A 15654-nucleotide genomic window follows, 5' to 3' on the forward strand; every position below is an offset into this window, starting at 1 on the left:
TAATTCTAGCACAGTGTCATGTTTTAGTGTCTTAAGTTTGATCAATCATAGATTAAAAAAATATTAATATTTATTATACAAAATAAATATCATTACATTAGTTACGAAATCTATTTTTATAATAAATTTATTTGGAGTTATAAATGTGAATACTATTCACTAGAAACTTGGTCAAACATGAACCACTTTAACTGGCACGCAACACGTAGTTGCATTTTTTTTTGGACAGATGTAGTATATTCTATGGTAAATCTAATGTAAATCTTAACGTTTTTTTCTAGAAATTTGGTTAAATTTTAAAAAGTTTGAATTAAGATAAGTCTATGAATCTATTTATTTAGGGCTAGAAGGAGTATATTATACAAGCTTAGAGCAACTCATCCAGATTAAGAAAAGAGATTGTTTTCTATCCTTGCATAAATAGGGTTGAGTTACAAAATCATAGCTCCAACTGATCGTCTTTTTAATTATTTTTCCCTAATTTTTTCATGTGAAAAATTCTCAATCAATACCTCAAAGAAAGGGGAGAGAACCTCAATCCTCTTTCCCTTTCCCCTCCGCGCCAGGCTACCATGGTTGTACGAGAGGTGGTGGTCGTCGTGTCCGTTGGCTATCGCACTAATCTGGTGAGCCATGACGCCCCCAACCAGCTATCAAGGTAGAACTCTAGTATTTAAACAATCTACTCTACATTCATCTGAGGAAAGATGCAATTCTATCTCTATCTATGTTCATTTTTTAAAAAAAATTATAAAACCGAGTGTCTATATTCATAACATAAAACATGATGAAATGTATCTCAGACGAATCTAATAGCACTTATTTGGTATGACATGTTTTATATAAATGTGATCAAACTTAAAATCTGACTTGATACTATAGGAGGGAGTATTTATTATTGATATGATAGTAGTAATGGGCAAGGTGATGGAGCAGTTTGAATAATTCTTATTGTCTTTCTGTAGTTTTTGCCCACCCGCATTTCTTTCGACGAGGGTTCAACATGCACAGGTTTGCTTTTCATGCGGAAAAAAAAGAGATATATAGCCCATTGACATCTCCATCTGCTTTTGTTTCTTTTACATAGGTCAATATGCTGCTGACAACTCGGTATCACTATCACCTCTGTTTCTAAATACATGACATTTAGGATGGTAATTAATTCTTTTTGAACTAAGTAGCTTGCTCTAAATATCAGATGTATCAAAATGGATGGGGTATATATAGTAGTACTTTGCTGGGCTCTAGTTAAGTCTTTGTCTCAAAAAGAGGATGCAGTTCTAAATTGGGTCAAAGTCGAACTATCTTAAATTTAACTAAATTTATAGAAAATAATATCAACACAACAAACTATGATACATATTTAGTATGATAATAATAATTATTATTATTATACAAATTTGGTTAAATTCCAAATTACATGACTTACCCTACTATTTTAGAATTACAACGTGTCTAGAAACATAGGAAGTACCACACTAGCTTTCATTGTCACTAGAGATCAATACACTTAGTAGGGGCAAAGCTATTTGACTAAGATTCCACCACATATGTATTTTTCATAACACAAGTGTATGCACCTATAACGCAAGTGCATCTCTTCAATTTTCTTTAGCTTTGTCATTGTTGGATATGCACTATGTAACTAGCTATGGATTGTAGGCAACATGGGGATAAGCGAGTGGGTTTTAGGATGACATGTCCATAGTACTCTCTCTGATCAACAAAAGCCGACATCGTTCTCAGACAGCATAATTGATATTAGCCCTCGCTGGTCCAAGCAAACCCTTAATTTTGGTGGTTAGTGATCATTTTCTATAGTTTCACGTGGTGCGAGCATAATAATATCCCTTGTTAATGTATTGTGCAGTTCCCTTGTGTGTTTGGGCTTCGAGGGAAAAACAAGCATAAGGAGACCGCATATAGTATCAAACAGGACAAGAAGTTGACAACGAGATGCCAGCAGCAATTCACGAAACTGAATTTCCATAAATACAATTAGCTAGTCGAAATTATTTCAGACCGTTCACTATTCATAAACCTTGCGAGCGTTGTTTATAATTCAAAAACTTCTTACTAATTCACAATAATGCATGTCCCTCAAAAAGGGGAAAATTTCCTGGGCGAAGGCACGCGGTCACAACTCACAAGCGGCAGTGCCCTTCAACTGCGTGCCTGCATCTGCCTATGGGCATGCTGGCATGTTAGGACAGACGAGTGAGCCGTCTAGCAAATGCAAATCCAGTTTCGAGAGGTACCCTAGAAGGTAAAAGCCGCCCATCCTACCACGGTACCCAGCCTTTGTACCTCTCCTCCACCACCGGCTTTGGCTTCCGATCTCCGATGACGCCGACGGGCTTCTTTTCCGGTACAGGTACAACGCTCTCTAGTTCTTCCATGCAAGGTTTGACACTCGTGACGACGAAGTTGTTCGGCGCACAGGCAACAACAGTCTTCATCGGCTTGGGAGGCAGCGGAAGGCGGAGGAACACCATGGGGCACGCGAAGGTATCGATCAGAACAAGGACATGGGCGCCGCCCCGGGCGATGCGCGGGTCGGCGCAGGCCGCGGCCACGTGCGCGCATATCTCCTTCCGGGACGCGACCACGGCGCCGCGGTCGAACGGGTGCGCGACCAGCGGGAGCACCTCCTCGGCCAGAGCTCTCTCCACTCTCTCGGGCCCGCGCAGTTTGCGCGATGGCCGCCTTCGGAGGGCGATGTCCTCAGCCACTTTCACAGCGATGCGGGTGCCGCCTGGGCCGACGACGGGGAAGTGCCTCCGGATGACGATCCTCACGTCCACCGCCAGTGCGGGGGGCTGCCGTCGTCGTGAACCTGCTTGTTGTCGACCCCCGCGGTTGGACGACGGTGTCGTCGAGTCTGTGGCGAAGAAGGTGGCGAGCTGCAAGCGCCTGGCGAGACGTACCGCCGGCACGCCGCCGGGAAGACGACGATCCATGTTGCTTGAACGGATCGAGTGGGCGGATGATGGATCGAGGAAGCGGACGAGATCGATGGTATCATGTATATACTAGGCGTGGCGGGAAAATTGATGGTTCCTGGTTCGACTCGGAAACTGTTTCCGATCCCGAATCACCCAATCAGGTGTATGTTTCGGAATAGGAATAGGCTTCTTGTGTATACCTGATCTGATGGGCGATGGGCGAGGGCTGTGTAGGTCCGTTCAAGCGCACAAACAGAGCTTGCCTCTCTAGGTCTTCTGATTTCCTATCACGGGTCAACGGTTATTCATGCGTTCCGGCGCGAATTCGGACACAATTTTTGGATGAGGTGTGCAGTGTGCCATACGTGCTGCAGTGCTGCCAAGTACCAAGTCACCGTTCACCGACTATGGGACCAGTTAGTTCAGGTAATGGTAATGCTACATGTCTGACGTCCGACGCGCTTCTTCAACTCCGGACGTGACTCGTGCTCCTCCACTCGCTCCCCTCATCTTATTCTCATCCACCTGTCCCACATCGCTCAGCCCGCTCCATACGGAGACGCTCGCCGCCGCTCCCTCCCGAGCCGCTCGCGGCGCCGAGCCGTGCGCTCCCCGCCCGTCGCGCCCTCCCTCCCTCCGCGCCCCCCATGCCACCGGAGAGGAGGGCGACGATGGCGGCTTCCAGCGAGCTGCCTCTCTCTCCCTCCCCCCTCTCTCCTTCCCTCCGCGACCTCCATGTCACCGGAGAGGAGGGCGATGGCGGTGGTTTCCGGCGAGCCACCCCTCCCTCCCTCCGTGACCTTCATGCCACCGGAGAAGAGGGCAACGGCGGCGGCTTCCGGCGAGGTAGGTGGGTCCTTCTCTGGATCTGAGCCCTCCTCCTCCGGATCTGAGCTCTCCTCCTCCTCCTCGTCTTCCTCTTCCTCTTTTAGATCTAAGGGATGTGACGGTGGCTAGGGTTCTGCCGAGCTCTCGGGGTCAGATCTCACTATGTTGCAATGGTTTTTTTTATGTTGCAACAGATAATTTTGAATGTTGCAATGGAATGTTTTTTGGGTTGTTGCAACAGATGTTTTTGCGATGTTGCAATAATACTGCTTGAGATGTTGTAGTATGTTTCAGTTGCTTCAATCACATGTTGCAGTAGTTGTTCCATATTGTTGCAAGTGTTTTTATTTCGAGCTTTGTTTTCATATGCTTCATACCAGTGTTGTAATAATATGTTTCAAATATTTTAGCTCCTTCAACCTATTATTGCAGCAGTTAGTTCGGTGTTGTTGCAATAATATGTTCATGGTGTTTCAGCTACCTCAGCCTAATGTTTCAGCTATTGTTCGTTGTTGTTGCAATAGTATGCTCATGGTGTTTTAACTGCTTCATCCCAATGTTGCAGCTGTTGCTCCTTGTTTGTTGCAATATATATGTTTCATGGTGTTTCAGCTGCTTCATCCTAATGTTGCAGTAGTTGTTTTCGTGTTGTAGCACGTGTTTTATTCCAGCTTTCTATGTTGTTCGGCCGGGGAGGGGCGAGCCAGGACGAACAGGGGTGCGTGGTTCGCTGAGACCTAGCGGGCGGAGGTGTTGGGGCTGGCGGACCGGGGTGCTGTGGCGATGGGGGCACTGGGCATGCAGCATGCGCGTCGTGGGTGTGGGGCGGATGCGACGGGCTGCAGAGCGATCTAGGGGCGTGTGGACTCGTGCGACACATAGGCTGGCGGGGCTCTTCGTAGGCATCACGGGTCATGAGTTCGTCGGTGTTAGCGGGCCTCAAAGAAGACACGGAACGTCGAGGAGTTGGCCGACAAGCTGCGGCGCACCAAGGAACGCATCCGCGCCGTGCTCGAGGACGCCGAGCAGCGCCGCTTCGTCGACCACGACTCCGTCAGGCTCTGGCTCCGGGAGCTCAGGGCCGCAGCCTTCGACGTCGACGCCCTGCTCGACCGCCTGGGCACCATCACGGCCGTGTCCAGGCTAGCGGCCGCCGAGCAGTCGCGGAAGCGGAAGCGGAAGCTGCTCTGGCCCAGCGTCGAGCTCGGCCCGCGGCAGCGGTGGGAGCTGGATGACAAGATCGCCAAGATCAACGAACGCCTCGACGAGATCAACAGGGGCAGGAAAAGGTTCAGGTTGCAAGCTGGGGACGGGAGGAGGACGGAGGCTCAACCGATGCAGCGCCCACGGTTCCTTGAATCTGCCGCGCATCGCGACGAGAGGCCCATTGGCCGCAACGAAGAGATGGAGAAGATTGTCCGTGCTCTGGTTTCTGACAGTGCAGAAATGGAGGTGATTTCCATCTGGGGAACGGCAGGCGTTGGAAAGACAGCACTGGCACAGTCGGTTTACAAAGATCCTGAGGTACAAAATTTCTTCACTGACAAGATCTGGGTTTGGTTACCAGATAGGTGTGATGTGAGGAAGGCCACCAAAATGATCATTGAAGCTGTGACCAGTCAAAAATGTGAACTTCTAAGCTTGGACATATTGCAGCAACGGCTGCACGCCCACCTACATAAAAAGCACTTCTTGCTGGTGATTGATAACCTTTGGGCAGAGGGCTTTAAGTTCTGGGAATTTCTGAGGCCCTCATTGACTGGTGGAGCGGGCGGAAGCAAGGTTCTGATCACTACTCAACACGAAAGGGTGTCTAGGATGAGTTCCACCATTCTAAACATCCATTTAGAGCGCTTGGAAGATGAAGAATGCTGGCAAATCCTCAAACTCTATGCGTTCTTGGGGTGGAGCAGCAGAGATCAGCATGATCTGGAATCCATTGGGCGGAGGATTGCCGCCAACTGTCAAGGCTCCCCGTTGGCTGCTAAATCTCTTGGGGTGCTATTGTCCGACACTCATGGAGACAGAACGATGGGAAAGCATACTAGGTGAAATGCAGATTCTTGAAGATGACAAAAACACAAACAATATATTACCAAGTTTGCAGATAAGTTATCAGCACTTGTCATATCATCTCAAACATTGTTTTGCCTTCTGTTCAATACTTCCTCCTGGTGTTGAGTTTGAGAAGGATGAGCTGGTTAGACTCTGGATAGCTGACGGTCTTGTTAAGAGTAATGGAAGGAAAAGGGTCTAGATGGAAGCTGGAAGATGCTTTGACGAGCTCCTATGGAGGTCATTCTTTGAAACTTCCCACAATTTCCCTAATCAAAAGTTTAGAGTGCCAAGTTTGATGCTTGAGCTAGCACAACTTGTTTCTAAACATGAATCTCTGACTCTTAGCCCTGGCAGTTCACCGGTAGCTGAGCATCCTGAGTGGATTCGTTATACAACTATATTGTGCCCAAAAGATTAGCCTCTTGCATTTGACATGATTTATCACTTGAAAATTCAAGGCTCTTGAAATTATGCCCCACAACGAAACTACCCTTGAATCAGGTACCATCGGCACTTTTCTCGAAGCTAACCTGTCTGCGTGCACTAGACCTGAGTTACACTGAGCTGGACCTCCTGCCAGATTCTGTTGGATTTTGTATACACCTCAGATACCTCAATCTTCGGAATACTCTGATAAAGACTCTTCCAGAAACAGTCTGCAACCTATTCAATTTGCAGACACTTGACCTCAGGGACTGCTATTGGCTCATGGATTTGCCTGCAGGCATGAGCCGATTAGTTAACTTGCGGCACCTTAGTTTACATATTGATTGGGATAGAGTTACTGCTTTTAGATCAATGCCAAGTGGCATTGACCGGTTACAGTCACTTCAAACTCTTTCCAGATTTGTTGTGGTCTCCAGGGATGGAGGCAAGTGCAACATTAATGAGTTGAAGAATTTGAAGATCCGCGGAGAGCTTTGTATTCTTAATTTGGAAGCTGCCACCAGTGATGGTGTCATGGAGGCCAATTTGCGCGGGAAGGAGTACTTGCGCGAATTGATGCTGAAATGGAGTGAGGATACCTGGAAGGACGAGCAGCAGCAGGGCTTAGAGAACAGTGAGACGGTCATTGAGGCACTCTGTCCACATACCAGCCTTAAGCATCTGCGCATCGAAAATTACCCTGGAAGACGATTTCCTTCTTGCTTCGAGAACCTCTCGGCTCTGGAATCCCTGGAGATAATTTCTTGCCCCAGGCTCACTCAATTTTCCGTGCAGATGATGCAGTCTCTCAGGACTTTAAGGATACGTCAATGTGCTGATCTTGCAGTTCTTCCCAGAGGCCTGTGCAACCTAGAATCCCTTCATTGTCTGGAAACCGATGGTGCTCCAAATCTGAGAATAAGTGCAGTGGACATATTGCCAAGAAACATCTCACGGCTGTAAGTGGATGCGATGCACTAGAGAGATGGTGCCTGGAAGAAGGCGCTGAGAGGGTGCAGCAAATTCCTGATGTAAGGATTCAATTTAGTTATTGATGCAGTGGAGTTATAAAGTTAGATATTTATGGCAATTTTCTCCTATGTGTCTGTCTGAATCGTGGTGTCAGTTCTTTTACCAGCTGAGCTAGGTTCCTGATTTAACATCAACTGTTGCGCCTTCTGATCTGTTGATGTGTGAGGTATATCCAAGCTAATAAATAGCGGTGGTAGGGGCCACAATTGCGGCCGCAATAGCGGTAGCGTCCCATTGCCGCTACCTGTCGGTGTTTCGAACAAACACCAACTAGTAAATTTATAATTGTTGCGCGTTAGATTCGGATGGTGTACTAAAGGACACAAGGTTTATACTGGTTCGGACATAATGTCTTATGTCCAGTTTGCTGCTGCTCGTGTTATTAGTACCAAAAAAGGTTCATAGTAGGGGATACAAACGGTCGAGAGAGGGACATGTCCCAAGTCTCTGATGGAAAGGTCGAAAGGACGCCAAGAGCTCGGTTGCTGCTTGGCTGTGTGTTGTGTGTGGAATTGATTCGTCGTCTTGTGTATCAAAACGATCGGTCCCCTTAGTGGGGTGCCCTGCCCTCCCTTTTATAGACCAAGGGGGGAGCAGGAGTTACAGATGAGAGAAAGAGGAAAAAAACAAATATAGAGAAGGTCCTTCGAGGGAGCCGGGTCTTCCTTTTTCCCTGTGCCTGCCCTGCTAACATGGCAGACCGTGTCAGGGATGGAGTGTTCGCTGATCCTTATAGGGCCGTGCCCTGGCCTCTTTCAGCAAGTGGGTGCGTCCCATCCTACACCGACAGACGGTGCGGCATGCCAGAGAGCCGAGCCGTGATCCTTCGGGGAGTAGACGGTGAAGTGACCATACATCCGTCACTGTAGATGATGTGAGTTCTATCTTGGATCGTAGTGGTTGTCGTATGCTTGTTTTAGTATCCGCGTCCGAGGGCTGATGGCGGCGCCTACAACACTGTGGGACAAAAGTCGTCGCCTACAACACTGTTCGGGCTCTATCAGGTAGGAAAGGGCCTAAAGCGTCTGTCCCGTCGTATCCTGACAGTACCTTCCTGCAGGCATGCAGGACATGGCCCTTGGTACTGTAGTTGACTCGAATATCCTGTCGTACCCTGTGCTCGGCTTTATGAAGGAGCAGGGTGTAGTCGTCGGGCGAGGCGGAGCCAGCCCTTAGACGTTGGGCGAGGCGGAGCCTGTCCTCAGACGTCGGGCGAGGCGGAGACAACCCTGAGCCGTCAGGCGAGGCGGAGACAACCCTCGGACGTCGGGCGAGATGGAGCCTGCCCTCGGACGTCGGGCGAGGAGGGGCCTGCCCTCGGACGTCGAGCGAGGTGGAGCTAGCCCTCAGTCGCCGGGCGAGGCGGAACCAATCTTCCGTCGTTTAGGCAAAAAGTGTAGTAGCGTTCTTGTCTGACCGGAAGCATCAACGTTCGATGGTTATTAATTCTACCTCATTGGGTACCCCGGTATTAGGTCCCCGACAGTAGCCCCCGAGCCCTCGGGTGATTCGGATAAAATCTCACGGGGGGTATTTTGATTTGCCAGAGGGTGCGCACGAGCGCACACGATGGGTGTAGCCCCCGGGTGATTCAGGCAGAATCGCCCAGGGGGTATTTCGATTCGCCAGAGGGTACGTGCGAGCGCACCCGTCTGGTGTAGCCCCCGAGCCCCCGGGTGATTCGGATAGAATCGCCCGGGGGTAATTTCAGACCCTTCGTGGGTATGGCTGTGAGATTTGGTTTTTGTCAACTGGATAGTTTAAAGGAAACCTTGGTATCCCATTCGTGGGGAATCATCCAGGGTTAGCCCGGTTGGGACTTGATTGCGCATCGAGGTTTCCTTGAGGCTTGTGTGCCTGAGTTTCGGCCGCTCGTGGGCCCATCCCTCGTTGGGACGGCCATCGAGACTGTTGGGCTGACCCTTGAACTCCTGGGCCCAGGCGGCTAGAGAAAAGCTTTTTGACCCGTATCCCCTCTGTGAGAAAAGAGTCCTGGTCTGCCTAGGGAAGGCGAAACGTCCAACGCGATTTTGGTGGGAAAGGATAGGGACCGCAGCCGCATATCCCGCAACGTGACGCGGCGGTGTATCGTGGCAGGCTCGGAGACCTAGGCGGGCGGTTGCTCTTCTCGCATCCATCGCCCCTATAAAACTGAGGGGTTCGCCCCTAGGGTTCCGTACTTTGCCTCCTCGCCTTTGCATCGACAACCTCCGCCGCCAATCGCCTGAGCCTCCCACACTCGCATCGCAGCCACCGTCAAGCTCGCATCCGCATCGCAGCCGCCGTTAAACTCGCATCCACCCCCCTCTCAATCATTTCAATGGAGCCATGGTGTAGATCCAACATCACCCGTCAGCGCCTAGAGGGCCTCATTCGCCGTGGCCTCCTTCGCCCGCTGACCATCGTCGAGGAGTGGCGGCTGCCCAGCAATGAGGACAAACCGTCGCCGCTCGAAGGGTATGTCGTGTCCTTTGCTCACTTCCACGAGCGGGGATTCACCATACCTACTCACAAGTTCCTTCGGGAGCTGTTGGATTACTACCAGGTGGAGTTGCAGCACCTTACTCCCAATGGGGTCCAGCACATCACGGCGTTCGTTGCCTTGTGTGAGGGGTTCCTAGGGATTAGTCCCCGCTTCGACCTATGGCGGTATCTCTTCGCCGTCAACCTGTCGAAGAAGCAGGTTGGGAAGCAAGAGCTGAGCGTGCCGGTGGGATGTGCCAGCATTCATCTCCGCAACAACCGGGTGAACGAATACCCATTGATGCGTCTGTCGACCTCCAACAAGGGGTGGCATTCGCAATGGTTTTACGCCAAGGACGATGTTGTCGCCCCCTTGCCGGCGTTCTCCGGGCGCATCATCGAAGAGGTCCCAGGGTCATGGAAGTGGGGTGTCCCGAACAAAGACAAGAAGAGGATCAAGGACAATCTCGTCGCCCTCCAAATTCTGAAGGAGAGAGGCATGAAGGGATCAGGGATCATCGGCGCCTACCATATGCGGAGGGTGGCGCCACTGATGAGCCACGCGCTTCCCCTATACCTGATGGCGCCAGGGGTGTCGCTCGAAGGGACGACGCTTGTCGATTAAGCGCTCGCCCCCCACCGAAGTGGCACAACGCATCAAGGAGGCAATGGAGCCTTCGAAGGACAACGCCGGTGTTGTCCTTGATTTTGTGTATCCGGTGCTGGGGCATCCCCCAATGCATCTAGAATCGGGGTTCATCGATTTCGTTTCTCTTTCCCCGTGCCTCCTTTTTTCATGAATTCCTAACCCCTTGATGCCGACCTCAGGATAGCGGGACCAGCCAAAGAGACTCGACCTCGAGGATAGCCTGGCTCCGCTGCCGAAGGACCGAATCCTGGTGACAGTGAATCGCACCACGGCCGAGTGGGATAGGAAGACAAGAGAGCTCAAGAGGAAGAAGATGCTACGAAAGCAGCAAGCATGGGAGCGAGGAGAGGAGACAAGCAGTGACGACGAGGAGGAGGAGGAGTTTGACGAGGTAGTTGCCGATGTGGACTGGGATATCCTGGAGGGCGAGGATTCACTGACAGGCACCTGCTTGTCCACGCAGGGACCCTTCCCGTTCCATGCGGGGGGGGTGAGTCTGTGAGGCCGGCGGAGACGGGCCAAACCATCGTCCCATCCTCAGGACCGGTGGGAGCGGGCGGATCAGCCGCCACACCTAGGGTGTCGGCGGAGGACTGGTGGATGGGGGAGGCGGATCTATCGCCGTGCCCCACGAGCTGATAGGGGCGGGCGGATCTACCGCCGCGCCCGAGGAGCCAACAGAGTAGGATGGCCCCGCCACCGTGCCCTCGGAGGCAAGGGAGACGAGCCCCTCTACCCGGAAGTAGGGGGTAGGCTCAAAACGGTCTTGCCCAGATGAGTGGGAGTAGGAATCTAGGGGTTTGTACTCAAAACATTCCTACCGCCCAACAGCGCCAGCATAAATCGTCGATTCCTCTGTTTTTTCCTATTTTTCTGTTTTGCAGTGTGACCTTATGCCTTTTAACTCTTGCATAGTCTTGTGACGGGGCCGTTCTTTGGTGCTGGCGCCCAAGAAGAGTGTTGCTCTTCAGGCGGAACAGGTGTCGTCGCCTGACGTCACTCCTGTTTCAGGCAGGAGCGGAGCCGATGTTGCGGCCTTATTGATCGGTCAGGCACCGCTCGTGGTGGAGCCCGTGCCCTCAGTGGGTCAAGCAGGCGCTAGGGCTGAAGAAGTGCCCTCGGGGGTCGCCGAGCAGACGACGGTGGAGGTGACTCCGCCGCCTACATTAGAACGGACAGAGCTGCCGCCCGTGCTTGTGGCGCCCTTTGTAGTGGGCACGGCGCCGCAAGTCGGGGCCTCGGCATCGCAAGCAGAGGTGGCCATGACCGTGCCAAGCCAGGAGCAGCCAGACACAGCCACGGTGGTGTCCGAGGGGGCGACGCAATCTGCGCCTCCGGCGGCCCAGGCGATGGAGCCCGAGGCGGGCCGGACGGAAGGGGACACGGCCGGAGGATCCTCGGGCGCCATGGCAGTGGTGGAGAGGACCAGTGGGAGGTCACCCTCGGCCCTGATGTTGGGGGGTAGCCGCTCGCCCGCGCGGGGCGAGCTGCCGCTCCAGTGGATGGATCCCCGAGATTCAACTTCGACTCTTTTCTCGCTCGACGATGCTACCGAGAGCATAGAGCGGGGGAGTCTTGACGAAGGGATCTTAGTGATGATGGATGTCCTGAACTAGGGTAGGGGCATCCGGCGTGATGTCATCGCTCCCAATGGCCGGGTATCCGGTTGATCTTCTCGCTTTCCTCTTTCTTCATGTATTTTTCTATTTTTGACACTGGTCTTCTTTTCAGTCCCTCATTGCTCATAGCCAGGAGAAGTCCTGGTTCCTCCATGAGCAGAAGGTGGAATGGGACCGCCTCATTGAGGAGGCTCGGCTGTGCAGAGATGTGAGCGCCCAGCTTGCTGCCGCCCAATAGCGGGAAGCCGAGGTGCATCGGGACATAGAGGAGGTCCATGGGATGTTCCAGGATCTGTCGGCGAGGGTGCAGTAGGACGAGGAGGCGGCCGCTAGGGTCCGAAAGGAGTGGGACGAGCTGCTCCAGAAGGATGTCGAGGCCAGCCAGCGGGTCGTCGAGCTCCTAGAAGAGCTAGAGAGGGAGCGAAACCTCAAGCTAGGAGCCGAGGAAAGGTCCGTGGTCCTGCAGCAGAGGTCGAATCGGGATGTCGAGGTGATTGCCCGACTGTGTAGGGAGCGAGATGAGCTACGCCAGACCATAGAAAGACTCTGCTCGGAGCGTGGCATGGTCCGCGAGGAGCGCGACCAGGCCGTTCGAGAGCGTGACGAGGCGCATTAGGTGTTCAACTCCCTTCGGGTGGATCTTCGAGCCACGGTGACCCAAAGGCTGGAGGCCGAGAGCATCTCTACCGGGCTAGGCATGGAGCTTGCCGAGGTGCAGGGGACTCTTCAGGCCGAGAGTGACGAGCATGATCTTCTGCACGCCGCCGTCCGGATGGTATTCGATGACCTGGGGGTCACGCGGTCGGAGGAAACCAGCTCACTTGTGGCCCATGCCGTGGATATCACGACGCGGGTGGGCCATCTTGAGGAGAACACCTTTCACGCTAGGATCACCCAAGCCTTTGTTGTTGCCCCCTCTCATTATGATTAGGAAGTTAACTTGGAGGTAATGAGACTCGACTTCGTGCCTGGCTACGAAAACTCCGAGCTGGATGAGATTGAGAAGGCGGTGACTCCCATTGCGCGGAACCTAGCGAACAGGCTGAAAGACATAGTTCTCCCTCTGAGGAAGTAGTTAGTTGAATAAGTTTGATAAACATTTATCTGTAATATGTGGACAAGTGTTGGTACTTTTGTGTCCGAAAACAGATTCGTAATTTTGTTTTGCAATTTTGTTTCATTCGTTTGAGCTTACTTTCTTCCCTTTTGCATTCGAGAAAAAATGTTTATGTGATCTGATCTTTTCGTTCTTTAAGACTATAGGGCCCGAGGTGTATAAGGGGAAATTTCGATTGTGCTGGTGAGCAAAGTTATCGTAGCCATCGGGGCATGGGCTTTTTGTAGTCTTACCAGGCGTGCTCATTTATCTATTCCCACAAACCTTGCCGCTAGTCTCGACGCGAGGAAAAGGTTTGATGCAATGACTGTTTCAAAAAAAGGAGGTATTCGTACCTTTATCAGCCCTCAAGTGAGATCCGACCCCTTGCGGTCGCTGGGGCCGGATGTTACTGTAGACCGGAGCGAGGGTATCGAACTTACTCTTGTATTCGCACATACCCCTTACTTAGGATTTTGGCGATCGTTCCGTGACTGTGCGTTTGGTCTATTGCTGGCCCGGCCTTCCCCAAGCCCCCGCGCATGGTGGGGTTCGGTCAAGGGTCGGCTTGTTTTGTGACTATCACTCCGTCCGTGGTTTCCGCAACTAGGGGGTTGAGGCAATGTCACTTGCCTCGATGGCTCGAGGGACATGCCTGATGAGCTCGCTAACGGGGATGTTCGAACAGAATCCAATCCTGTTGCTTTGCGATAGGGTCGGTGAAGCCCTCAGGTGACATTCCGTTGGTCCTTGACCTGCCTTCCAATAGATTCCCCCTCAATGGGGATTCTATGGGCTCGGTTGAAGGCTAGATTGAACTAGAAGGTTGAGATGACCCTATCCGCCTTAATGTGGGTTGGGCAAAGGCCACTGAGGCTCATCTATGTTTTCTCCCCTAGCTCTTGTTTGACGTGAGGTGGCCTTGGGACCCTTCGCGGGTTAGCCTTCGAACCTCAGTCTCTTAATCTCAGATCGAGTGGCTCGAGCCCCTGAGCCCTTTAGGGTCTGATAGGGGTCGGCCGTGTTTCACGCGTCACCCCGTCCTCGGTTTCCACAACCAGAGGGGCTGAGTTGACGACACTTGCCTCGACGGCTCGAGTGTCGCGCTCAATGAGCTCACTAACGGGTATGTTCATGTGGAATCCGAGTCCATCATTTGCTGACGGGGTCGTCAAAGCCCCCACGTGGCATTCCACTACTTCTTAACCCGCCTCCCGGTAGATGCCTGAGCCATTCAATAGGCTCAAGTGGCCCGTTGGCCCCTCCTCGATGGAGATTTTATGGGTTTGGCTCGAGGTTATAATCGAATGAGAAAGGTCGATATGTTCGTGTCCACTTCTGAATGGGGTCGGGCAAGGCCGCTGGGCTCCTCTCAGTTTTTCTCCCTTGGCTCTGTTTGATGCGAGGCGGCCTCGAGCCCTTTGCGGGCTGGCCTTCGAACCTCGGTCAGTTGCCGCTCATATCGAATGAGGCGGGTGCCACTTCGTGGCGCGACACGAAGCGTTGAGATGCGACGATCGCATATGCAACGTTTGGATGTATGGGTTTAATGTACGATTTAATTGAAACGAGAGCGGGGGTCGGTAGTGTTACCTTGGCGGTATGAGCGATGAGAGGCTCTTACCAGACATGCTCGTGTGGGGTTCAAGTCTGATGTTCACGATGGGGCCGGCGTGACCTGCACGAGCATCGCAATTTTTTGTTTCTGTCTCTTGGTGGTGATTCGAGTCATTCGATTGACTTTAAGCGACCTGGCAGCTTCTCCTTAAAGGAGATTCTACAGGTGGACCCCTCCGAACCCTTCTCGAGAAGGCAGATGCAAAAGTTTGGGGTATGGGGAACTGTGAATTCGATTATGCTGGTGAACAAAAACACCGTAGCCACTGGGGCGTAGGGTCTAGCAGTTCATCCAGTTTTACTCAAAGTTTTACACCTGCACCCCATGTCTTTGGTTTTTAAACATAAGGAGGGGTCACACGATGAGGATGTCTAAACAAGTAGACACTCTCGGCAACCCCCGGGCGATGTCCGTGCCCCTGCCGTTGCTGGGGTCGGAAGCTCGGTAATGAAATTAACACGCAAAGTAAGTAAACAGAGGTGCTTATCTTTCAGTGGTCGTTTGTTCATTGTTTTACCTGGGCCGTCTGATTGACCCAGGAGGCCCGTTGGCCCCCCTAGATGGGGGTTCCATTGTCAGGTCGTTCCATGGTCCTGCCTAGGGAAGCGGAGAGTTGCCTGCATGCGGATGCACCCTGATTCTTGTGCCCAGCGTGCGGTAGTGGTGGGCCATACCTAGGCAACGTCTTGTTTGACCAGGCGATGTCTTGTCGACCAGAATGCGTCCCGTCGGTCTAGGCGCGTCCCCTCGAATTTCTGTCAGCATCGATTTCCCATCTACATTGAATAGGGGAAGAGAGAGGGTTTTTCGACCCAACCTTTCGCCTTTCCTCTGCTGCTGTATCTCCTCTTAAAAATAGGGGGAGGAAGGGGGTTCTCGTCCCCATTCCTTCGCATATTCCTGAGCTACAACCTCCTCTC

The 15654-nt window shown here is 52.0% G+C and overlaps 1 pseudogene; it reads left to right on the forward strand.

The window, feature by feature from the left end:
- The first annotated feature begins 3701 nt into the window (after positions 1-3701).
- LOC136537225 (putative disease resistance RPP13-like protein 1) lies at positions 3702-7341 on the forward strand (annotated as a pseudogene).
- Positions 7342-15654: the final 8313 nt, after the last annotated feature.

This window comes from Miscanthus floridulus, chromosome 2 (assembly GCF_019320115.1).
Source record: "Miscanthus floridulus cultivar M001 chromosome 2, ASM1932011v1, whole genome shotgun sequence".
Classification (NCBI taxonomy): domain Eukaryota; kingdom Viridiplantae; phylum Streptophyta; class Magnoliopsida; order Poales; family Poaceae; genus Miscanthus; species Miscanthus floridulus.